We start from the raw sequence: 25,429 nt of genomic DNA, 5'->3' as shown, positions 1-25,429 counted from the left end.
TGAATACAAATGACAATAGCTCTTACAAAAATGGTTGGAGAACACTAATGTGTTTGGTAAATGTACACATTGTTACATGTTTAGGCTCTTATAAAAAACGTAACAAGAAAAGAGTGAAGACAACAAGCTTTATAAAATTTAACAAATAATTTATTTCCCTGGAAAAAACAAGGTAAAATTAAGAAAAAGATCTTAAGGTTTTACAAATTAAATCCCAAAATAATCAAAGAATTAAAAAGTCTAATAATAAAAAGTCCTAATGAAACTGAGTTCGCCAGATTCCTCATACATTACATCCAGCTCCATGTGAAAGGGAAATAACTCTAATAAGACCTGCAGGAGCAGAAGAATTTGTTGATATGTGCATATCTTGAAAATGACTAGAACCTGAAACAAGTCTCACAATCAGGCATAAAACACTGTCTGATAAGGTGCATTTGCAAGGTTCCATAACACACAGCATTCTAATACTAAACTATAAGGGAAGTTACTCTGAGAAAAACAAGATAAGTTCAGTGGTTTCTTGATAAGCATATTTTCAGATGATGATCATTACATGTATCAGATTTAATGACAAATCAATGATAACTGTGAGAAAGAAAAAGAAAAACCTCTGACAAAAATAGCAGGAGTAAAATGGATTGTTCACAAGCTCAGGTTATGACCAATATATGTGCCAAGTTATGATACAACATTTCAGTTACAAAAGATTTACCCTGGGGGAAAATTTGTGACACTTATCAATACTGACAAATTATCCCAAAGAATTTTCTTTTTTTTTAATAGCAAATGTACATGAAGGTATTTCCATTTATTGTGCGCTTTCTGGAACATTAGCAATATGCACACCAAACTATGTGTCAATATATGTCTAAACAAAATGTTCAACGTCACAGTTGTTACTTTGGTTTAATGCCCAACTAACACTAATTTTTCATGTGTCTGGCTGTTTTCAAAATAATAATTGGACTAATATATATAATGTCACTGTAATATATCAAGACTATAAAGATATCGGCACATTTAAGACTATTGGTACATCGGCACATTCAAGACTATTGGTACATCAGCATATTCAATGCTGGAATTCATTCGGAACACTATGCGTTTAAACTTGAGATACAACTTTAAGAATTATATATGATTTAATTCTCAATACTGTAAGTTGCTCTTAATATTTCATTTTATAACTAAGAGAACTAAATGATTAAATAAGTTAATTTACAATAAAATCTGTTCAGTATTCATTATTTGTTTTATAGTGTTTTCACAATATGATTATGATGTTGCAAGAATAGTTTTCAAGCACAAGTAAAATTAACCAAATTGAATCAACGCTATTTTTATTAGGGCTGAATTTAAGAACATTTCTGCATGTTCAATCTAAATGATGCTATTTATAAATGTGTTTATTACAATGAAATGAAATATCATGAGGAAAAGTACAGATGACAAAAACAAATATGACACAAACATTTAATATAATCTTTTTTCATTTATGTTACTGAACTCGTATTTTAAATAAGTAATAGCAAAGATCATGACTTACTTGTTATAAAAACCATAAAAAGAAACAAAGTATCATCCCAAAAATTCAAACAAAACACCAAACCTTATTTGATATTCCAATAATTTTAGGAAAACAATATCTAAATAAGCATGTGTTTTCTTCTTTAATTTCTTTTGACAAAGAGTAAAGTAATCATAATGCCATAATTATATTAAGTTCTTGTTTATGATGACAAAAATAAAAACAATAAAGAATAGCATGTTCAAAAGGATGATTTTCCAAAACTATTATGTTAATTCCTCAATTCAGCCATCTGGCATGGTACTCTGGCACAAAATGTTCTTCAACAAGCTGACTGAATCTCTCTTTTTGGAGCAGTTTCCGAATCTCCTGGAGTATGGAAATTCGATAGGTGGCAACCTGATTATTCTTAGAGATTTCAACTTTCACTTTGACTGTCCCAGAAACTCAAACACATCAAAACTCTTAGATTCCATTAATGTTTTCAACCTCAAACAGTCAGTTAACCAACCCACCCATAAACATGGTCACATTTTAGACTGGATTTTTCATAAACCTGATGATAATATTCTACGGTCCTCCCTGGTATCCCACGAACTTGCATCATATCACTTTTGCATTATATGCCATCTTGACATATCAGTCCCTAACCCTCCACCTTTATCTGCTACTAAGAGAAACTTCCATATGATAAATAGAACCAAACTAATGCATGACATCCAAGCAAACCTATCAACTTGCTTACCTCCTACAGCAGAACAACTCGATAACTACCTGCGTTCATTGTTGACAAACATGCCCCTGCTACCAAGTGCAGAGTATCAGTTCAAAAGTGTTCTCCATGGTATAGCAGTGTTAGGGACCAGCTTTGCACTGCTAAAAGAAACCGCCGTAAAGCTGAGAGGCTTTGGCTTTCCACCAGCAAATCTATGAAGCTGCTAAGAATAATGTCACAAACATAGTCCATGCAGCGAAATCAGCCCACTACACAACTAAGATCATCGAAAGTTCCAGCTGCAAAGAGCTCTTTGAGATTACTAAGAAGCTAATGTCAAGGAAAAAATCTACACCACTTCCAACTACCTTCTCTCCAGTCGACCTTCCAGACATGTTTGCAAATTTCTTCCGTGACAAAGTACAAACCATTAGAGATAAGCTTGACACCACAATTTCAATTGACTCGGCATCACCATACAGTTGGGATACAGAATTTGAGCAGAAACCATTAGCAGCATTTGAACCTGTCTCTATGGATTTCATACGTACAATCCAGAAGAAGAGTGCACCAAAGTCATGTGAACTTGATCCAATTCCAACATCACTGCTGCTTGAGTGCTTAGACCCAGTATTGCCTTCACTAACTGATGTTATTAATACCTCTCTCTCATTCAGGGAATTCCCATCATTTTTCAAAACTGCCATTGTAAAGCCTCTGCTGAAGAAACCAACACTAGATCATAATGATTTAAAGAACTACCGCCCAGTTTCTATCTCCCATTCATATAAAAAATCTTAGAAAAGGCTGTTCTATCCCAGCTTATATCTCATCTGAATTCAAACAGTCTTTTTAGCAATGTACAATCTGCATATTGCCCTTGCCACAGTACTGAAACTACTCTTCTAAAAGTAGTTAATGACATTCTCTCTGAGTTGGATAGTGGAAAGATTACAGTCCTCACCATCCTTGATTTGTCTGCAGCATTTGACACAATAGACCATGATACATTACTTCACCGTCTCCAGCATGTATTTGGCATACATGATACAGCCTTACTGAGGTTCAAGTCCTACTTGGTCAACAGGACACAAATTGTGTCTGCAAATGGAATACACTCCAGCCCAGTTAATCTATGTTGTGGTGTTCCACAGGGGTCTGTTCTTGGACCTGTTCTCTTTATTCTATACACTCACCGCTCTCAAGTGTCATAGACCATCATCCAGTGTCTCACCAATTGTACGCTGATGACACCCAAATATACAAATCTAGCCGCCCAACTGAAGTTGATGCTACCATCCAAGGTGTAGAGAGGTGCATTTTTGATGTGAAATCATTGATGACATGTAACAAGCTGCAGATGAACGATGATAAAACTGAGGCCATTCTGATCACAACACAAAGACTTTTTCATTCACATCCTTTACCTCAAACAATAAATATCAGCAACACCAACATTAAATTCACACAGTCAGTACAAAACCTAGGTGTTACTCTGGACAGTACTCTCACATTGCACCAGCATGCCATGAACAATATGCAAGGCTGCATATCTTGAGCAGAGACGCATCAGCTCCATTTGCAAATATCTTTCAGTTGATGCCACTAAAACACTTGTGTGTTCATTAGTACTTTCAAGACTGGACTATTGTAACTCAATTCTGTCTGGTTCATCTCAATATCTACTCCAGAAATTTCAAAAAGTTCAAGACACAGCTGCTCAGATCATACTTAGAGTACCACGTTCAGAGCACACCTCTCCGCTGCTCTGTACCCTACACTGGCCAGAATCAAACACAAAATTTGTTCTCTGTGCTACGCTTCACTGACGAACTCCAGTCCAACATACCTATCCAACCTAACCCATGTGTACACACCAGCAAGATACTTACGCTCCTCTTGTGTCAATCGTATACTCATTATTCCCACTATGAAAACAAAGTCATATGAACAACGTTCTTTTGCATACCAGGACCCAGCAACGTGGAATGAATTGCCCACTGAACTTAGATACAAAGACACCGTGATCCCATTCAAGAGTGCTCTTAAAACTCACTTATTTCGACTGCAAGAGCAAACTTAAAGGCCTAATAATATTTCCTACCTTAAATATTTTCAGCATGTTTTTTATGTTTTCTAATTTCATGGTGTTTGTGTTTGTAATCATATCATTATATATGTTTTGTATGTTATAGGTGTTGTCTAATGTTGTAAAGCGCTTAGAGCTTCTAAAGATTAGGCGCTATACAAAGTCCTCATTATTATTATTATTATTATCATTATTTGGATTTTCTAATCATGACCACACATACATGTATGCAGAAGATTCCTTTAAAATCATGCCATACTTCAACAGGGCAGACAAGAAGACAAATAATGCCTTACCTGAAGACCCAAGACTGACTGTTTCACACCTTTCAAAGCTAAGCAGACTGGCATTCTCTTCCTGGGAATGGAGACTCCTGAAAGCACTATCCAGTCGCTGGAAATCCTGTGCCAGACCTGCTTCTGAAGCAGTGGCTGGTGGCCAATTGGAGTCCTTTTTTAGTTCATCATCCAGGATCATATAGCTGTGATATAGGTATAGGACAATAAATGTAAGCACAACAATTACGATTAATAATGAAAATTACAAACAAAATGTTATAAGCATATCGGTTTCAGATGTAAGTGACTGGATTATTAGTAAATTTTCACTTTAACTGATATAACATTTGTTTGGGATTATCTGAGAATAACCTCGACAACATAAAGTATAAAGGACAGTCCAATAAAGTTTTAAATGCATGCATATATAAATAACATTTTGTAAGCAATTACATTAATTTTCTTAATTTTTGCTAATTTTTAAGACCACAGTAGACATTAAGTTAATACAAATCAGTTTCTCCACTCCCCAAGAATTATACAGTTTAATCCACTCTTAAAATAACAATAAAGCAGGGAACAGTCCAATGTAAATGAAATAGATGGGACTTCTAGTTGCACTTCCTGAAATTTTCCCTATGGGACAATTAAACATAAACATAACATATAGGGTACTTTTCATTGAAAAGAAAGCAAAATATGTGATATGATAATAATTTAAAACAATGTATGTATACCTTTAGGTTTAAACTTAAGAACAATGTTTATCTATATTCAATGTAAATTCAATTCTTTTTTTATCATTCATATATATATATATATATAAAAAAGCAAAAGCTATAGGACTCCTATAACTGTCAAAATATCAAATAAGAAAATACATTTATGCATAACCATTTCCATTTAACAGGTTGAATTCAAACACCATTATTGTCTCACCACCAACACACGCAATGTTGTATCCATTCCCACATTATCTGAATATCAAGAACTGCTGTCATCCCATCCTGAAACATGATCGCTATGCTTGCAATTTTCTAACAGGGATGAGTCAAAAACACTTGCTACATACCTCGGTTTATTACTACTGCAACACCTTCTATCAACAAAGTCTTGGCAGGTCTTTGTGATGAATTTACTGTCTAATATAAACATCTGAAATAAAGAGATTTTCTACTACTGTTCAGAAATAATAGGACCAAGTGGTGCTGAGATCATTCACTTGACAGACATCTACCCATCACCCAAATGCAAGGACAGCTGGCTCATACAGACCCACAGAGTTGTTTTTCAAAGACTTTTCAAAGTATTTCTCAGAACTTCCAACAGTTTTCAGGAAGTATTATTTTCTAGAAAAACTGAATTTTTACCATTGCATAAATTGGTACAAAAACTGAAGAAAACATATCATGCCTAATGTATCCCAGCTATTTATTTATTCATTATGTTGGGGAAGATATTATGCATGGATAAAGTCTACATTTTATTCAGTTTAAATATTTTGTAAACCATCAGAGAGATCAAAGAACACCCTGAAAAATTATAACATTTATTTCTCATATTCATGGAATTTGAATGATAAAACCAACATCAAAATAGCCAAGATGTTTTCAAAATGATGCCTCAAATTCAAACCATAGTTTTAGGTTATATGATGCATGGAGCATGAAGCACATAGAATACCATATTGTACTATCACTGAGCATGTTTCATGATTAAAATCTCAAAAGTTATTATTTACCTCTAACTAAAAATTCCTTTTTACAAACCTCCTCTTGAAGCTATTTCTTTGATATTTTTTGCTACTTTCATCCAATTATGACAAGACATAGTACAATGCTTCTTTGAAAGATAACGGTTGTTATTTTCAGTTGCTGGGCAAAATTACGTCTCAGATATTCCATATGGTAACCTTATTGATGTGCTATAATCATAGCATACAAAATGATGTGCAATAGCAGCCATTTTACTTCCTGTTGGTGTGGTATACACATTAGGTGAATCAACTTCCCTGAAATAAATATTTTGTAAAATCTGACACAATCTTGAAATTATTCTTCAAAAACTATACCATCATTTTTTGTGTATAAAATTGAATAGTATTCAATTATTTATTTTAATAAATATTGGTTTTATTGTTAAACAGTCATTCACAATATGAAAAATTATATTTCACTCTAAATATGTCTTCAATGCCTTGTACTACAAAAGTGCAGGATATTATAGTATTTCCAAGATACAAACCTGGAAAGGCATTTCACAATAAGCACGGGGCTCCCATTCTTTTAACTTTGATTGGATACTTTCATGAATAGCAGGAACATTTTATGTGATAACCTGTGCAAAGGAAAACATTTAGCTTTTTTATTAAACTATAAGTTTTTGGTAAGAATTTGATATGGCTCAGAGAATAATTTCATGAAAAATCCACAAAATATGTGGATCATGGAAGGTTTCACATGGGAGAGGTTTAATTTATGTATCTAAATATAGAATGTGCCAAAAATATTGTGGTACTTATCTGTGTTTCATGGGAATAGGGATGTACTATCACAAAATTACCCTCCATTAGTAGTGAAGTGGGATGATATAGGGACAATGGAAAATCCAGTCAAAAAGGTCATGGTACGATATAGGGACAATGGGAATTTAACGTGGGGAATTTTAACATGGGTGGGACTATAGAGGGACAAAACGTATTGGGACTGTATAGGGACAAGAGGAATGGAACAGGTAAGGTGATGTCACAGTACTGATGATTAGCAACAATGTAGCAAGGGGCTAACCTCAATCAGAGCAAACAGCAGGGGGAAAAAACAACCTAGAACGCTTGGCGGGAACGGGACTGGCAGAACAGAGACTGAGATAACACAGGCAACATACAACAGATAACTATACAACACACACTAAAAACAATCTGGCAAGAAAGAAAATCTTTTCGAGGCATATGAGTGACCCTGACAAGGGCCTTTGGGTTCATCTATTTGTTCCAGGTGATCCACCATTTTCTCACTTTTTCAATCATTCCTTTCTTCTTCTTCTTTTCATCCTCTGGCATCCAGTCAGGATGGCCCATCGATCTACATTTCTCCTACACTTTCATCCAGTTTTCATTTAGTCTCTCAAACTCCTCCTTTTTCATTGTTTTCTTTCTTTCTTTCCTTTGACCACCTTTCTTTTATCTTCTTCACTTCTTTTTCCAGCACGTTTCTCATCAGTTTTTCTGCTTTCTATAGCTGGTCCAGCCCCCACCTTACAAAAAACCACTCTGTGTACTTCAATATATCTTGTGAAAAACACCTGACTTTCATCACATTATCATTGGCCTGACCTTCAATGTTCCCACTCACACATACTGAGGGTGAATGAAGCCTCTTAATCTCTTCACTTCTTCCTCTGTCATGTCTTTCACAAGATCCATGGCCACATTTAGGCTTGTTACTTGTCTTATTACAAAGTCTTTTGTAACTGGATACTTCCATTCCTTCTCAAACCTTTCCACTTCAGCATCCACCATCCAGCACCAACTATCCTTCATGTTGTTGAACAAAGCGATTGTCATCTTCTTCTTTTGTTATTCCGTAGAATGGCATGAATGACAAATGCTTTTAATTTATATGTGTCAAGCACGGACATGATGGAAAATATCCATTACATTACCTTCTCATATTATCTACTATTCACACATGCAAAGAGGAAAAAAACTATTATATACTATCCACAAACCCAAATCTACTATCCACACACGGGAAGGAGAAAAAACAAAAACAAAATATACTATCCACACAACTGAAGGAGAAAAACAAACCCTTACTATACTATCCACAAATCAAAATATACTATCCACACATGGAAGGAGAAAAACAAACTCTTACGATACTATCCACAAATCAAAATATTCTATCCACACACGGACGGAGAAAAACAAACCCTTACTATACTATCCACAAATCAAAATATACTATCCACACATGGAAGGAGAAAAACAAACTCTTACTGTACTATCACAAATCAAAATATACTATCCACACATGGAAGGAGAAAAACAAACCTTTACTATACTATCCACAAATCAAAATATACTATCCACACATGGAAGGAGAAAAACAAACCCTTACTATACTATCCACAAATCAAAATATACTATCCACACACGGAAGAAGAAAAGCGAAAACCAAATTATAATATCCATACGAGTAGGATAAAAACAAACCCTTACTATACTATCCACATAACCACAATATTACTATCCACTCATGGGAAGGAAAAAAGAAACAAATCCAAATATACCAACCACACAGAAGGGAAGGTAAAAAAACCACACACACTCAACTATCCACACAAACATGCATGAACACGTACAAACCCCGAAAATCTACTATCCACACAAATTTATGCTCACTTATTCAAACACACACTCTAATATCCACACAAATGTACATGAGCTCATACACACATACATACACACACACATCAGTAAAAGAGTGAGTGTTAATAATTACACTACTCACTCTCTCAAATTGGCAATTTGAATAGCGTCTCTTTTCTAGAGCTTTGGTTAGCCCTGAAAAGGGCTGGGTTTTTTTAATCTTCAGATTCACCTGGCTAATGGTGACATCTCCCAGGCCTGGCACCACAATACAATGACGACTCCAATAATTTGCCCAATTCACCATTGTTGTTGCAGAGGGGGGTTGATTCGCTTCACTTTCCCAATCTTCACTTTCAGGGATAGTGAAGACTTCCCTCTCTCTTCTATTTTGTACTCAGGGATGTTGTGGCCTCCTTATATTTTAAACACACACCGGTACTGCTACTGGCTGTGGTACTGGTAGAGGCACACGTGTGTGTGTGTGTGTGTGTGTGTGTGTGTGATTAGGATTTTTTACGTAGCTTTAACAATTTTTCAGTCATATCGTTATGATGACTGCAGTGTGGCAGTTTATAGTGATGTCCAGCACTGGGGCATCATGCTGCAAACATGTAGCATAATGTTCCACCCAGTCACATTATCCTGACACCAGGCCGACCAGTCCTAACACTAACCTCTTGATGTTGAGTGCCAAGTGAGGCAGATGTTAGTATCATTATTGTAAGTCTTTGGTATGACTCAGCCGGGAATTGAACCCACAACCTCCTGCTTCCTAGACGGATGCTCTAACCACTAGGCCACTGGAGCAGTCCTGGTAGATGCTGCTGTGTTGGTAGTGGCTGTGGTACTGGTGGTGCCTTTGGAGGTCTCCTCACCTCAGGCTTGATCTCACACAGAGGTCTCAGCATGAGGTGAGGTGGAATAGTTCTTTTTCTTTCCTTCTTTTTTTCTTCCTCTTCTTATCCTATCCTTTTCCTTGACTGCCTCTATGGTCAGCTCATCAAGGAGTCACCTGGCATGATCCAGGTGCATCTGAAGTTCAGTTAATTTAGCGATTCTGCAACTCATTCTTCAGTTGATGAATCAACAGGGGTAGCCAGACTGATGAGCACTCCCTTTATATGTCAAGCACAGATGTGAAGGAAAACACCCCCCCCCCCACATCACCAAAACTTACATTGTCCATATCATTACCCCAACAAACATGGAACACGCAAACTTAAAAGAAACACTCACTTATTTTTTTACTTACAAACCCTAACTACTATAAAAAAACTCACTGACTATTTGACAAACTACGAATTTGAAACAAAGTGCCTATAGACAAACTTCTATTGTTTCTAACTCACTAGTATACCATTGGCAATTGAATTACTCTCTCTTTTCTAGAGTATTGGGTAGCCCTGAAAAGGGCTGTATTTGTGGATGAGGAGCTATGGCAATCTTTTATTGTCTAAGATTGTGTCCCCGTCTGGCAGCAGGCTTTCCCACAGGACTGGGCCTGCTTCTTCAGAAAGAGGAGAACTCTTTGGTATCTACATGGCAGTCGACAAAACCTCTGTCTGGTTCCTGCTGTTGCTGTTGCTGCTGCTGTTCTCTCTGCTGTTTCTGAAGTATGTACTTCTCTGTCCATTCTTCTTTCTCTTTCTTGATTTCCTCTCTGAAGAGCTCTTCTATCAGGTCTACTGTCACTTTCAACATTCTGACATTCTCTATATCTGCAGGCTTTGGTATCAGGCTTTGCCTGACACGATGTAAATTCATGTAAGCTTCATTCAGCTTGGCTAGTCTTGAGCACATCTTCATAGGAGGATGAGTCAACAACGGATGGTCAGACTGAAGACTATGGTTCAAGCGCGGATGCAATAGAAAACATCCCTAAACAGTTTAGAGTTGGAACGCTAGGATATTTTGATTTGGGGGTTATGGATAGAGAGAAGTCAAAGAGCATGGTTCATCATAAAAATGGCAAACAAACGACAGGTGCCTTTTTCAAAACACAACATTTTTATTCAAATAAATAACAACCATTAATTAACAAATAACAATTTTTAAACTAACAATCAAACATTTTTCTTATAACAATCTACCTTGGACAAGTTTGACAACGTTGTGAACTGAAGTTAGACTTCCACTGATGGAAGTCACTGGGTCATTGATTTACACTACGTTTCCTAGCTAAAGACAAAAGATAACCATAATGGTCACAAAACAATCAATCTAATTTTTCATTGTTTCTAGAAGAATGATGATAAAAAATAAGTCACTAAATGTTCTAAAGAATATCCAAGACTGCACTGATGAAGAAAATACACACAATATTGTCCACACACCATGGAATCCATGCCTTATAATTTCACATTATTGAATCGTGTCATCTGAGCATTTCTTCTCATAAAGTCTATGATATCATCTTCCAAAGGGGGCAATCCATACAAATCAAAATACTGCACACAACCTTCTTTAGGAAAGTAAATGGCTATCCAGTGGGTTCCTGGGAGATGACTGTCGCCCGTGTTGATGACATAAGCTTGATGGTCTTGAGGTTTGCAATGAGGTAGTTCATCTTTAGCACAGACGACAGGATTCCAAGAAGCAGTGTATGAACTGTGGTTCAAAAGATAATAAAGTCCCCAGGTATCCATTTTCTTTTGTTTTTTCTTCACATGTAATGATAAGTGATCAATTCAAAGAGGGATAACAGTCTTCCATAGCTTCTAATAGTCAGAATAACTTCTCTCAAACTGTTGATTTCTATGGTATTGTCAAATTCGGTATACAAGAGGATGTTCACTGTGTGGGGTAGAGGTTTAGCAAACTGAAGTTCCACACGAATCTGACCAGATTTAACATGGTGGAAATGTCCCTCATCACTGCCTTGGTCTGAAGTGAAATCAAAAGCCCACAAAGTTTAGCCTCCTGCATAATCCTCGTATGTAATGCTGTGACTGGTGTTGGTTCCAAACTGTCCAGTGGCTTCATATAGGGACAAGTATGACCTCAAGTAATTCTTCTTGTCGCCAAACTTAGGTTCAAAGGGTCTGGTACACAAGGTCTTGCCATCATGATTGACTTCGATCTTGGATACATCATAGTGATAACAGTTGAAAGGATTTTCATTCTTGACTCCACTGAAGCCTGTGTTGCTCAAGATACCAAGGATTAAACGTTTTGGGTAACTGCCCTTGGAACAGATGATCTTTGATCATAGAGTGCTGTCCAGTGGGAATGGTGAAAGTTGTCACTTCCACGCATTGTATCGGATACTTGGCAGTCATTCTGCTCAAAGTGTGACTGATGTCATTTCCCACTTTAGGTAACACTTCCACATGTCGTACATAGAGTTTGGCTTCCTTGATTTTGGTTTTGTAAGCGTCATCATTTACATCCATTAAATGGAAAGCAGTACTGCTGCGATTCAGTCTCAGGCAAACATCCACACCATTCAGCAAATACTTTTCTTGTAACCACATGTTCAAATGCAAATGATCCATCAGTTTTAAACTCTTGTTGTCTATGATTTTGTTTTGTCATTCTATAAATCCCTTATAGTGGTCTTTCTTTACATCCACTACCTTGTTGTTAAATTGACCTGGTGTGACAGGTTTCCATACCACACAAGCATCCAGATGAATGTTCTTGACTTCTTCTCCATATGTTAATAGAGTTTCCCATGTTAAGGGTAAGTATCCATGCTGCTTCTGACCAATTTCTTATTCAAGCACAAATCCACTGAGCTGAACAAGGAATGCATAAAATTGTTGACGGGAGCTACTGGCTCACTGTCTATAGAATTGTTGATGGGAGCTACTGGCTTACTGTCTATAGAATTGTTGATGGGAGCTACTGGCTTACTGTCTATAGAATTGTTGATGGGAGCTACTGGCTTACTGTCTATAGAATTGTTGATGGGAGCTACTGGCTTACTGTCTATAGAATTGTTGATGGGAGCTACTGGCTCACTGTCTATAGAATTGTTGACGGGAGCTACTGGCTCACTGTCTACAGAATTGTTGACGGGAGCTACTGGCTCACTGTCTATAGAATTTCCAGTTGGATCTTGAATTTTGACTTTCAAGTAACTGCTATTCAGATCGATGTAATCTTCAGGCTGTCCTTTGATTTCAAACTCAATGGGAGTTGATCCTGAGTCCTTGACAGAGGAAACGGGATGAAATTCGATCCATTGGGATTCTTGCATTGTCATCATAGTGGGTGGCATGGCAAACAGATCCAGTTCTGATTTTGGAACAGGTGCAAGACTCTCGGTGCATCATTTTTATGTCTCTATGATTTAATAATCAAAAACGTCAAACTCTTGGACGATTCTTCTTTTCTTAGTCTGTATAGCTTTATGAGTATGAAGGCTTCTGAAAGGGTGTTTTCTTCGTCGTCTCATTCTACCTTGTCCTTGCTGTCGCATCAGGGAAGCAGGAATGCTTGACTTGGCACCATCCAGGGCATTTATAGGCATTTCTCATTGGCCCAAAATGTCTTTGCCCATTAGCAGCAAGACATTTTTGCCTGCTCTCAAGAATGCTTCTTTGGGAATTTGTTTGTTAGTGATGAGATTTTCGAAAATTGGGTTCACTGTGACTTTCCCTTTGGTGAATGAACTATTTTGTGCAAGATCTCCTTTTATAGCAATGTTGACAGTATCAAAATACATCTGATGGGTAAATAATGAAGATGTAAAGATTCACAGTGAACATGGTAGGTGTTTCCACCTTCCTAGTCAGCATTCGTGGCAGAATCCACTTTGAAAGGAATGACACACAGTAACGGTACAGAGGTGTGTCTGATCATCACGTTGTACTAGACTACATCGGAGTACACAAAGATCAAATTCAGTCCTTGGTTCATTTTTGCTGGGGAATGAAAAAACTTGGCAAAATATTCATTGTTGGAAATGACTGCTAATTCTCTTTTTTCCTCTATTTTCTTCCTCATCTCCATGTCCCCACCCACAATGTCAAACAATTCAGGACAAACTAAAACGGACAACACTTTATTCCGCTCAGGAAATTTCATCAGTAGGCAACGAGACACTTTATGGTATTCAATAGTGACACTTTCCTGGCACTGTTCACCCCTTTAAGAAACATGACATTAAACCTGGTAGCAATCGTATTCACCAAATGTTGACCACTAAAATAATAGCCTGAGGGAATTAGGATGTTGTAGGTCCACTTTTGAGTTTGTGTCATATTCTTTATCACCACATTTTACATTGTTATTCAAGTACTTTTGCACTTGCTCGTCATGAACTTCAACCTTAAATTGTTGTTGATCTTCAAGTATCTTTTAGATTTGTGTCAGGTGAATAATTTTCACCAAAGCCACTTCCCAATGGGCTTTGTGATCCATCTGGATGACCTGAGGTAAGTTGGCCATGTAACAACACAAAGTATTGTGGGGAAACACCTCCATGGAACTGTTGCTGTGTAAGGTTAAGTAAAATTGGTTATTGTTGTTCATAATTCTAGAGTTCTGCTGTCTGAGGGGTCACTCAGTGTCTCCTTCCAAAATGTTGTTGTTGGAGTGGTTACTGCTGGGAGGGTGACTGGCATTGGATGCAAGGCTCCAATGTTCCCGTTTGAGGGAAGGATTGGGAATAAGGTAACCGATGCAGCTGCTCAGTAAAATGGTCCACAATTGTTTGTCTCCTTGTTGCAAACTCAAATTGGCAATGGCAGCACTGATGATGCAATACACCACAAAGATTTGGCAGAAAAAGACGATTTGTGTTTTCGGCACACATTCTCCACACCACACCCACAAGGGTTGCTTTTATAGATCTTGCAGAGAAGAACTAGGTGAAGGAGTGGCCACTGCAGTGGTAGCAGTAGCTGAGGCTGTGTGAAAGGGCATGATGGTCACTTCTTTTTATAGTTGATGACTTGTGAAGCGTCGATCCAAGAATCAAAACTGGGAGGATATCCTTTCCAATGCACTTTGACTTCTTTGACACGTCAATTTCCCACTTTATGGGTTCTTCATTCAAGAATGCTTTCTATGTCATACACATCATCTTCTTTTGTGGTGACACGTTGTAACTCAAGCAAGTAAAACATTCCTTTCAACACTTCCCCGTTCATGTCTTCCAATTTATAGATGGCAGGATGATGGCCATGCACTAGTATAGTGACACGAAACAATTCAGTGGTCCAGTTGGGTAAGTAACCTTTGTGAAAAGTGCATTTGGTTTTGCCAATGCACACCCAATCTCCTACTGCCAACACTCCACCTTTCTTGGGGACAGCCACCATCGTGGAAGTATCAAAAAGGTGCTAGAAAATGGTCACTTATTGGTGGGAGTCACTTCTTGGAGAGCACGTCCGATTCTTTTTGGAAAGCTTGGTTCAGAAATTCTGTACCTTTGTCAGTATGCCATTGAAAAGGGTGATGACCGCTTTGTTTCAACACCAGTTGGAGGGCTCACACTAACTCACTGCTCGATTTAGAAGTCAACGTGATGACCCAGGCAAATTTGGAAAAGACATCAATGACACAAAACAAATATTTGTAGCCACGATTATAGGTGGCCAGTCGAGAGACATTGGCTAAATCAGCTTGCCATTGATGATCAATGCCCTCCACTTGAGTGCAACTTCTGGAAAATTTTCATCGAATGGATTTATGTAAAGTGTACATGCCTTGTTCTTGTAACCATCAGTGCACTTGAAATAAACAGAGACTTTTCAGGTGAGTTTTGGCAGTATGATACAATTTCTGAACTCCTCCATAACCTTCAGGATGGGCTGGTTAGCAGTAAATGCTGGCTAATACCTTCTCCATTCTTTTATAAGTCACCCACTCTTTGCTGATGCTACTTTGGATGGAGTGAGTGGTTTGGAAATGGATTTACATCTCCTATGGGCCACATGAGTAGAAGTCGAAGGTAGTAATGGAGGTGCTAACAAAATGGCATTGGTCTTCTTTTCTTTTTTCACTTCTGGTTTCCCTTCTTTCTTTTTCACTTCTGTCAAAGGAGGAGTGTACATCATCTTTTTAACCCAAGCTTTCAGTTCTTCTCATTGGGGTGTAGAGGAAGTGATCAACAAAGATGCTGCAATCTTACTAGGAATGGGAGTTGTTGACAGTGTTTGAAAGACTTCTTGTACCTCTTCTTCCTCAGGCTTTTATGGGGTTGCGTCCATCTTGACCACTGGGGGTGGTGGGGGTGGACTTTTCATCAGGGTCACAAAATCTTTCAGAGTGGGTAGAGCTGTTGTGTCTAAAGCTTTCTGGTGAAAGAGTTGTAGTTGTTGCAAGAGTTGACCATACTTTTGCGATTTTTCTGTTTCAGACAAATTGTGGCAATTCATCAATGACTGCAATTCATGTTGTAACTGGGACATCTCAGTCAAATTCAGATTGGGAGGCAAATGCGGGTTCCACTGTTCTTGCCAGCTATGGTATTCCATCCATCATTTGTAAGGCACCAAAGCCAGTTTTCATCCTTTCATCCAATTTCAAGGGATTTGTCTGAGATTTTTGGACTCCAGAGGTCCCTTTTATCTTCTTGGTCCCTTTTTATCTTGTACCCATGGGTCCTCCCAGCATGGTTCCCAATACTCCTTTCAGCAAGGGTCCTAGTAACAGAGGCAAAATTCCTCAGTGTTGTACCAACATCTTTTTCTTTTGAATAATGGGTATTTTCTTTTAAACTATTGGCGAAGAACATGACGATTTGTGGCTAAGCATTTTTTCTGGTGTTTAGACAAAGGTATTGTGTCTTTCAATATGTTCAAACAGCATTCCACATGGTATCGATGACCGCATGGGTGGAAAAGCTTTGGACAGGACAGACAACATGTCCCCATGTTTGACTAAATGAGGAGGCAGTCCTTTCCTTTTCTTTCCTTTGGGTTTAGAAGAGGGATGACTTTTGGGGGGTGACATCTTTGGGTCTTCAGGAGTACAAAAACACTGATGCCCATTCTTTGCCTCAGGCCTTTTTTATACTGGAACATGTCACCATGATTGTCTTTATGTTGTATCAGCTTGATGACAGGTATCATGCATCGTGGAGGATTTCCATTGTTTCATCAACTGAGGACGAACGGGTGTCAAATTGCGTTTGGTTGGAATTACTAGCAATGGAGAAGTGGAAGAACCTGAGGCTACTGGAGATGCAGTCACTGTCACTGCAGGTCATGGTTTGCGAATGTAAGGTTGTATCCTGGCTGAAGTGTCTCTCTTGTGGGCAGAAGCTGTTTTCTGAGGGCTTTTCTTTTTCTTTTTCTGTGGGCTTTTCTTTTTCTGGCGCAGTGACCTGGTTTTGACACTGTTGATCTTTTTCTTCTTTGGGCACGAATTTGTGGATTTTTTTGCAACTGATGCTGTACAAGGCATGAATCGATTTGATGGGAAGATGAGACTGAAGGGATGTCATGTTGGAACTGAAGGGACATCATGTTGACGATGTGTGAGACAGACCCAATGTGTCCAAAGTTTTTATAGATATTTTTGTTAAGTCAGTGATGGGACATGTACAGGACAGGCACTCCATCTTAACACTAGTGGTGAAACAAACAGGTACAAATAAGTGTGGGTGGGTGTGGGTGGTGGGTTTTAAATCCACAAGCAAAGAGGTGTTTGGGGATTGATTGACATCGTCGTATGCATGAGTCAGCCAAGGCGTTCCTAACTGTTTGACTAAGACTTGCACTTGCGATTTATCTCTAGGGCTTTTACACAAGACCATGTAATGAGCATTGAGACTGATGGTGCGATGGGCTTAACTTTGTTCGAACAAATTTTGAGTGATGTAAATGACACTGGCATTACAATGATGCCCTCTGTGCATAAACCACAGTTTAATCTCGTCTTTGTCTTCTCCTAACATGTCATCAAAAATGACCAGATGGGTTTCACTGGGGTCAGACAAGATTCCGTCTTCTTCGCAAAGGAATGCCTTCCACAAACACAATGGAATCACCTCGACTTTCTTGCAAGATGTTGTATGCCAATTGAAACTCTCTGTAACACTCATGATTCATTGAGGTGAACAATCAATCAAATGATGTTTATGTTCAATCAAACGTTTGACAAATTCGGTTTTGCCTGAACCACTAGGTCCAGCAATTAACATGTTAATGGGATGAAGAAGATACAAGGCCTCCCAACTGGAATGATCTTAGTGTTTGTTGATGAGTTTGAAAGGGGAGGAAGAGGGAGCAGAGATAGCAGAGGTAGCCATAGTGCAAAGAATGACACTTTTTACATGAAGACAGACAAGACAAGAGTTTTTATACCTTTTCAGGACACGTTTATTTCAACACATGTTTAAGATGGAACAACACAAAAGACAAAAACACATAAAAGCCAAATGGTTAAGTACAACAATAAAATACACATCAAAATGATCAAAATGGAGTATAAACAAGTCTCTGTACAATATGATTTTTGGTAACCAAGGCGTCCTAGGGACAGTGTGTAATGTTCTTACAGTCTCTACATGGGTTGCAGTCACACAGGTGTCCTCCTGGAATGGTCGTTCAGGAATGTCCATGACAGTCCTGGCCTGAAGGGAGTGATTGTCCTCAGTGATGGGTTCTTCTAGCACTGTCACTAACACAGGTTTAAAAGTTACATTTTCCTTGGACATTTGAATGGAGGATCACAACTCTTGAGCATAATGGGCCACTTCTTTGGTCCAAGCCTCAAAGCCCCAATTTTTCCAATCACGTACAGCTATCCATTGAGGGTGTAAGTCACAAGCTACACATACATCGTCATACACATCTTTGGTACCTAAAAGTTGACGAATCTTATTTTACCATAGAGGTCATGAAGTGTCCAGATGAAAATGCAAGGCTTTGAACAAAATGAGTTTCTCGTGGACATTTAAAGGAACCACTTTCATGTTTTATTTGGTGGTAAGTAATGTTCATAAAGAGACCACAAGGAATTGGCTGGTAAACAAAATCCCAGAAAGCAAGTCACTAAGACACACACCACATGATGACCCAAATTCAATGGACAGTTCTTGTAATAAATATTGGTAATCTTCCACCGTTTGAATAGTGTCATTGATTTCCTTCCATGGAATCTTTTGTATCACTTATGACAAATGTTGTGGCATGGCAGCCTGTTTTTATACCTCTTTTTGTCGGAGACAATAGGTGTACTTTCTGCACAGAGATGATTTTACTCCAGTGGCAAATCTAACTAGTTTAGTCACTAACTTGCACATAATAAGACACCATTCAGAAGTTTCCTCTTCAACTAAGTTTACGTTGAGTAAAATATTTTGGTAACTCTCTAACTGTTCCTCTTGAATTCACTGCAGTAAGTCTACCTTGTAGTAAGAAGAACAAGACACAACAATCCAGTCCTTTGTGCCAATGGGTAGTTGATCAATGTCTGACCACATGAACACTTTCATCCGAATCAGTCCTTTTGTAGCATTCAGGTGCCAGTGGTTCAAACACTGGTGACATAACGGATGCAATTGTTCTTTGCGTTTCACTTGTATTTTGACCAGCTGTTGGTAAATGCTTTCTCTCAACTCCACAGGCAAGCCACAAATGTTCTCTTGTAAAGTATTCATGATCATGTCAGTCAGGATTATTTTATTTAAAATCTTCTCCTAGAGCAAAAATAATGAACATAGTGAGTAATTTCTGACCACTGCCATTCAGGGTATCTGTCAAGAATGTCAATAAAATCTTCTGATGGTAAATGGTCTTAAAGCAGAATAATAGGATGAACGCACACTTGATCCAGAGAAATCTGACACGTTTGTTGACTTTTTCACTTTCCTCTTGTGAATTTCTCGACACAAAAGTTCTACAGTCACCCACTGAGATTTTGCTCTGTCCCTGCCAAACTTTCTTGTAGATCTTCTCTTGCAGTTCATTTTGGTAATGATTGAATGTTATATTTTAAATGGGATTTAAATACTGGTCTCATTGGTGTCCAACGTTTGATTCTAGTTGTTCCACTTTGTGTAATCGGACACCACTGAGCATGCTCCAGGTACGCATGATCTTTGTTCCCACTGGTGTAGTGACACACTGCAACTGAAGCACTTGACTACATTTGCAACTTCAGACCACAACTGAAACACTGTACTTCATATCCCAATCCAGTCTCAGGTCCCAAGTAGACAAACCCTGTTCTAGCTAAACCATTTGAAGTAGGTAATCCTTCCCTAACCGTGGTCCATTTTTGAAACATTTCCAATCAACGGGCACAATCACAATAGACAGGCAAAAAGACAGGAAAATGGTATGGTTTGAACTTGGAGTTCTCATTGGGTCTCTCACTCAATTCTTGCTGTAGTGAAGTCATCCTTCTTGTTGGTGGTTATCCTCTTGGAACCATTGTTTATACTGACATGTCCGTATGGTAAAATGAAGTGGTTGGGAAGTCACACTCACTTCTGGTACACGATTTTTTTCAAAGGCCAACTGACAATTTGGTGAGTGGGTAAATGCACAATCTTATACGGTTCATAGGTGGTCACTCTAAAGTTTCCATCCTCTCCAGACTGCAAGACTTCTTTCAATACCCCAAAGTTCACCACTTGACTGATGCGATAATTGAGAGTCAATCCTTTCACTTTACACTCTATGTGCACTTCTCCTTGTTTGTCCCCGTATTCGTAGCCATAATGTTTAGGACCACCATTAACGAAGCTTAAAATCTTCTCGTCGGGGTGTTCATCTGCTCAGGCTCCTAAATGGTCTCCTTCAATGTCAGGGTGACGTTGACCCGGGGAATCAATGTAGATCAACTGTCCATGTCAAAGTACAAGACGTGATCACCTAACAGTTCTAAAGCTTCATACAATTTTAAGCGAGCATGGGCTATCACATAAGCTGCAATGATGACATTTCCAAATTCGTTGGCTTGTACAAAGTCCAATTTTTCTTCATAATTGACTAAGATCAAATCCTCACGATTGACGTCCATGTGTTTCCTGTATTTGGTTTTGTCATGAATCATCTGGGAGTACCGGTTAGGTTCTGTCAAATACTCTGTCTTGGGTAAACATGGTTGTTGTGCCATTTTGCCCCACAAGCAATTTAACATCACTTTGGCAAACGATTGCCTTCCTTCATTTTTCTTGATGTGGTCTAAAGTGATGCCTTCCTGCTCCCAGTATTTCTCTTTGAATGTTTTTTGGTCTTCGGGAGTGTGGCACAAGGAATGATAGCCGCGGTTTCAAAAAGGCATCCATGTAGTCTGCAAAAATGCCTTTCTGAATCTCATCGCCCTTGTGGTATTTATGTGTCTTGGGAAAGTGGTAAATTTAATCCAGATTTTTGAACAATTCTATGCTGACCCATGTTCCTGTCAAGGCACATTCTTCCTGGGAGTGTTGACAAGGTCGGTCTTGATTGCACGTTTCAGTACAAGTACGGCACAAGGGAAACATCAGTTTTCCTTGACAATGGTGAGGTACCCTAGGTTGGTACAAGTCTATGGGATGCAAAACTTTGCACTTGATCAAGCCTTCATATTGTCAAATGTTGTCCAGGTCACTGTGTTCCATCAGCAATTGTTAGTGCCCTGAAGGAAAGCAACAATATTTGCACATGTAGGGATACAGTGAACACACATCCAAGTATTTGATTTCTTCTCCTTTCTCTTCATCAGCATGGTACAGTAAACAGGTGGCATTCATCAATCCTCCGTACAAACTATCCCTCGGGTTCAGTGTAGACACTATGGACCTGGATTCTGGCTCACTCATGTCATCTTCAAAATCACTGGCATGAATTTGTGCCAAGACTTCAGCTACAATACAAGGCAATAAATCATGTTTCTTCCTCTTACTTTCTTCTCCTTTCTTCACAAAATGATGCGATCATTTCATCTTGACTGTGAAAAGTCAAATGACTACATTTAAAATGCCATGGGTCACTTTATATCCATGTCAAACCAGAGTATAAAGAGTGTGTGTCATCCCTTCCAATATTCATTTCACTCTCAAACTCAGCAAAACGATGGAAGAGCCCACACAAATTGAACTTCTTCTGATCAGAGCTTTGCGAGGTGTCATAAGAAAATTTTCTTCAGATAAGCCAACAAACTACTCCCCCTCCTTTTCGAGATAAAAGTCAAGATACTTGCTAAACCTGTAAGAAGAAAGGAAATTAGTCTTCAGAGTGTCCAGACTGTCAAAAAACTAAGACAGGTGCCAGAAGAGACAAAAGTCAAGATACCTGTTATCATTGTCAAGAAAAAGGACATTGGTCTTCAGAATGCCCTAAGAAACAACAGGAGCAAGAAGAAGAGAGGGGTTCTAACCAGGAAAAAAAAGAGGTACCCTCCCCAAAGGAAGAACCCAAACACATGCAGAAAGATAAAAAAGAGAAGAAAAGAAAATGAGGAGAAAGTGAGGAAAAAGAGGAGGAAATAATTGTGAAAGCAAAGAAATTAAAAAAAAAACAGGAGAGTGAAGAAAGACAAAGAAGAAATCTATAAACTTGTTTAAAGTCTTGTGTTGAGCTGTGAATTGGATTGTAAAATTTGTACCAGAATAGACCAGGCATAAAACGTAAGTGTCTCTTGGTTTTGATTTTTAAAATATGGACCTACACTCACGCACTCACACACGTACATCATGGGTAAAAAAGGGGATTTGAGTTTTAATTGATTTTTCGCAATTGAAAGAAGTGGGTGGCCATGAAAAGGACCGTTGTGTATTTGTTCATTTAAAAAACAAACTCAGGAAATGGACATAATCATCTTTATCTGCCTTAAGCCTTTGCCACGGCCAAGGCCTACTTCTGGACTGGCTCCTGTCGATGATGATTTGGTAGAAATAACATGGGGTGGTATCACATGCGTATTAACAGGGTTGGGTTGTTTGGCTCGGGAAGGTCTTTTTCTCTTGGGTCATAATAAATAAGTCTGATACATTTGTTTCAGACTCCTTAAAAAACTCTGATAAAATGTCAAAAAGTACCACTACCATTTAGCTTTCACTATTCTCCTTCTCTCCCAGACCTTGTTTCTTCTCTGCTGCTTCCTGTCATTTGCTTCTTGCCTCTTCTTCTTCTCGCTGTTGCTGTTGAGAAAAGCTTGTTTTGCTTCCTTCTGCTGCTGTAAAATTTTCTCCAATTCTTCTTTCTGTCTCTGTTTAAAATCGTTGATGTGTAATAAAGAAGGAGAAGGTGGTGAAAGTACTGGTACTGGAACAAATTCTTGCGAAGAAAGAAAATCGACTAAATTCCAATTAAAATCGACCTCTTTTGGAAGTAAGCCAGTGTTGACTTTGGTAGCCTCTGCTATTCCATCACTTCTCATCTCCACGGCTGGTGCACCCAAATTCATTTAGTTTCTGCCATGTTTGAAAACTGTATCACATGGACTGACTGTGCACAGATGCTAGTACATCTATATAGGTACTTCGGATTGGAAGACCGACTCCATGTTGTGACTGAATTTTGTAACGCATGTTTGGATTGGTGAATAAACTCAATCCATTTCGAACCACACTTCCCCTATAAATAACTGCAGTTCACTGCATTCCCTTCACCTGTTCTCATCACAAGATGTGGACAAACATAGAATCATCTACTCTTGTATCATCGATGCTGTTATGTATGGACTTTGGATTTGGATTTTTTTAACATAGCTTTAACAATTTTTCAGTCAAATCACTATGATGTCTACAGTGTGACAGTTTTTAGTGATGTCTAGCACTGGGGCATCATGCCGCAGACATGTCGCATGATGTCCCACCCAGTCACATTATCCTGACACTAGGCTGACCAGTCCTAACACTAACCTCTTAATGTTGAGCGCCAAGTGAGGCAGCTGTTAGTACCATTTTGTAAGTCTTTGGTATGACTCGGCCCGTGATTGAACCCATGACCTCCTGCATCCAAGGCAGATGCTCTAACCACTTGGCCACCAGAGCGGTATGTATGGACTTACCCATGTATGTATGTGAAATCAGCATGGACAATTATCAGGATCGCAGATACAATTTGGAAAAGAAGGATTTGTGTGGAGACACAAGGCTGTTTGAAGAGAGTCCTAATCTATGGACCAGAAGTCAGAAGAAGTTTGAGGAAGAGAAGAAGACCAATGCGTTGTCCTCTACGTTAACGGAATGATGTTAACAAAACACCTAAGGCCCTTTTCAGGACCACTCATATGCCTCGAAAAGATTCGCTTTCAAGCCTAATTTTTTTTTTAGTGTGTTGTATAGTTGTATAAATAATGTCTATTGCCACAATGAAAGGTCGTTCAAGTTTGTTGGGCCAGCTAGTAAGTGGTTACCCCATGCCGTCACCAAATGATGTCGGCGAATTCCAACTTTTCGATAGGGAATGGACTCTGACCCTACACCCCAACATAAATGTCCAAATATCATAAATGGGGTGACAAGGGTCAGAGGAAATGCGGACTAACCCTCCATCTCATCTTTAACCGGAAATATGTCAGTTCTCTCCCTTGAGCACCTGGTGGATGTATCAACCACAGAGTCTGACATTTTATCAATAAAGGACAACAAAATATGTGACAACATGAAATCACCTTATCAGTATATATAAGTAACATTAAGGTGATTTATTGTACGGTACTTTACTGACAAAACGTCAGACAAGGAGTCTGACATTTTGTCAGTAAAGTACCTTACAATAAATCACCTTAATGTTACTTATATATATTGATAAGGTGATTTCGGTAGCAACTATATACTCAATGAATATAAATATCGTTTAAATCGCTACTTGTAACCAGCAGTTTGTTTTTATTATTACTGCTACAAAATAGTATAAAACCTGCTTGATACCTTTGGATATGAAATTAATGTAGTAGTAAAAAAGGACTAATACAAATTTATACTTGTATCTTCACAGATGAGATGTGATTGTTTTCTGTTTGAAGAATAAGACACCCCCCCCCCACCGCCGTAATAACTTAAAAGAAACTTGTGAAGTTTTATGGTTACTCACAGCTCAGGCTGTTGAAGCATCCATATGCCCCTGCATAAACATCTTCATATGTCTGTGATTTTATTGTTATTTTACACTGTTTAAAAATTAAGTTAATATTGTTATGACAAAAAATGCCAGCACAATCCAACTATGCAATATAACAACTGTAAAATAAATAAATAAATTAAAAAAAGCATATACACTACTGTATTTAACTTTTCACAGGAAATATTAGAGAAAAATAACAAATAAATATTTTATATAAACTTTATGTCATAAAGACAATATTTTTAGATGAATTAGTATAACAAATTCTAATACAGGTAGGCATTTAAAAGGAATAAATACCTGGATTGTCTTGCTACATTGTCCATATATATTTCTGTTGAAAATTAATGACTCAGAGGCAGATGTTACCAATCCCTTTTGTTTTTAACTTTCACATGAATTTAACATGAATAAAAAAAGCTTTACACATAATTTGGCTTTTGGATTGTTAATACACTCATAATTGTAAATTCTGACTAATTAAA

General features: G+C 38.2%; 1 protein-coding gene across 2 annotated transcripts in view; it reads right to left on the bottom strand.

The window, feature by feature from the left end:
• Positions 1-5,718: 5,718 nt before the first annotated feature.
• Positions 5,719-25,429, bottom strand: part of LOC149781395 (polyamine-transporting ATPase 13A3-like) — a 110,338-nt gene continuing 90,627 nt past the window's right edge. Inside the window, exon 13 of one of the 2 annotated variants that reach the window (XM_089935488.1) lies at positions 5,719-5,768. The gene's annotated coding sequence lies outside the window, so the exon portion shown is untranslated. Of the gene's footprint in view, positions 5,769-6,909; positions 6,951-25,429 lie in introns of those variants that run through there. The other variant, XM_089935489.1, reaches the window with a different exon arrangement.

The sequence above is a fragment of the Sinohyriopsis cumingii genome, chromosome 15, assembly GCF_028554795.1.
Source record: "Sinohyriopsis cumingii isolate HCF-2022 chromosome 15, ASM2855479v2, whole genome shotgun sequence".
Taxonomy (NCBI): Eukaryota; Metazoa; Mollusca; class Bivalvia; order Unionida; family Unionidae; genus Sinohyriopsis; species Sinohyriopsis cumingii.
Note: the sequence above shows the minus strand (reverse complement) of the source record. Positions and strands in the feature narration are given on the sequence as shown.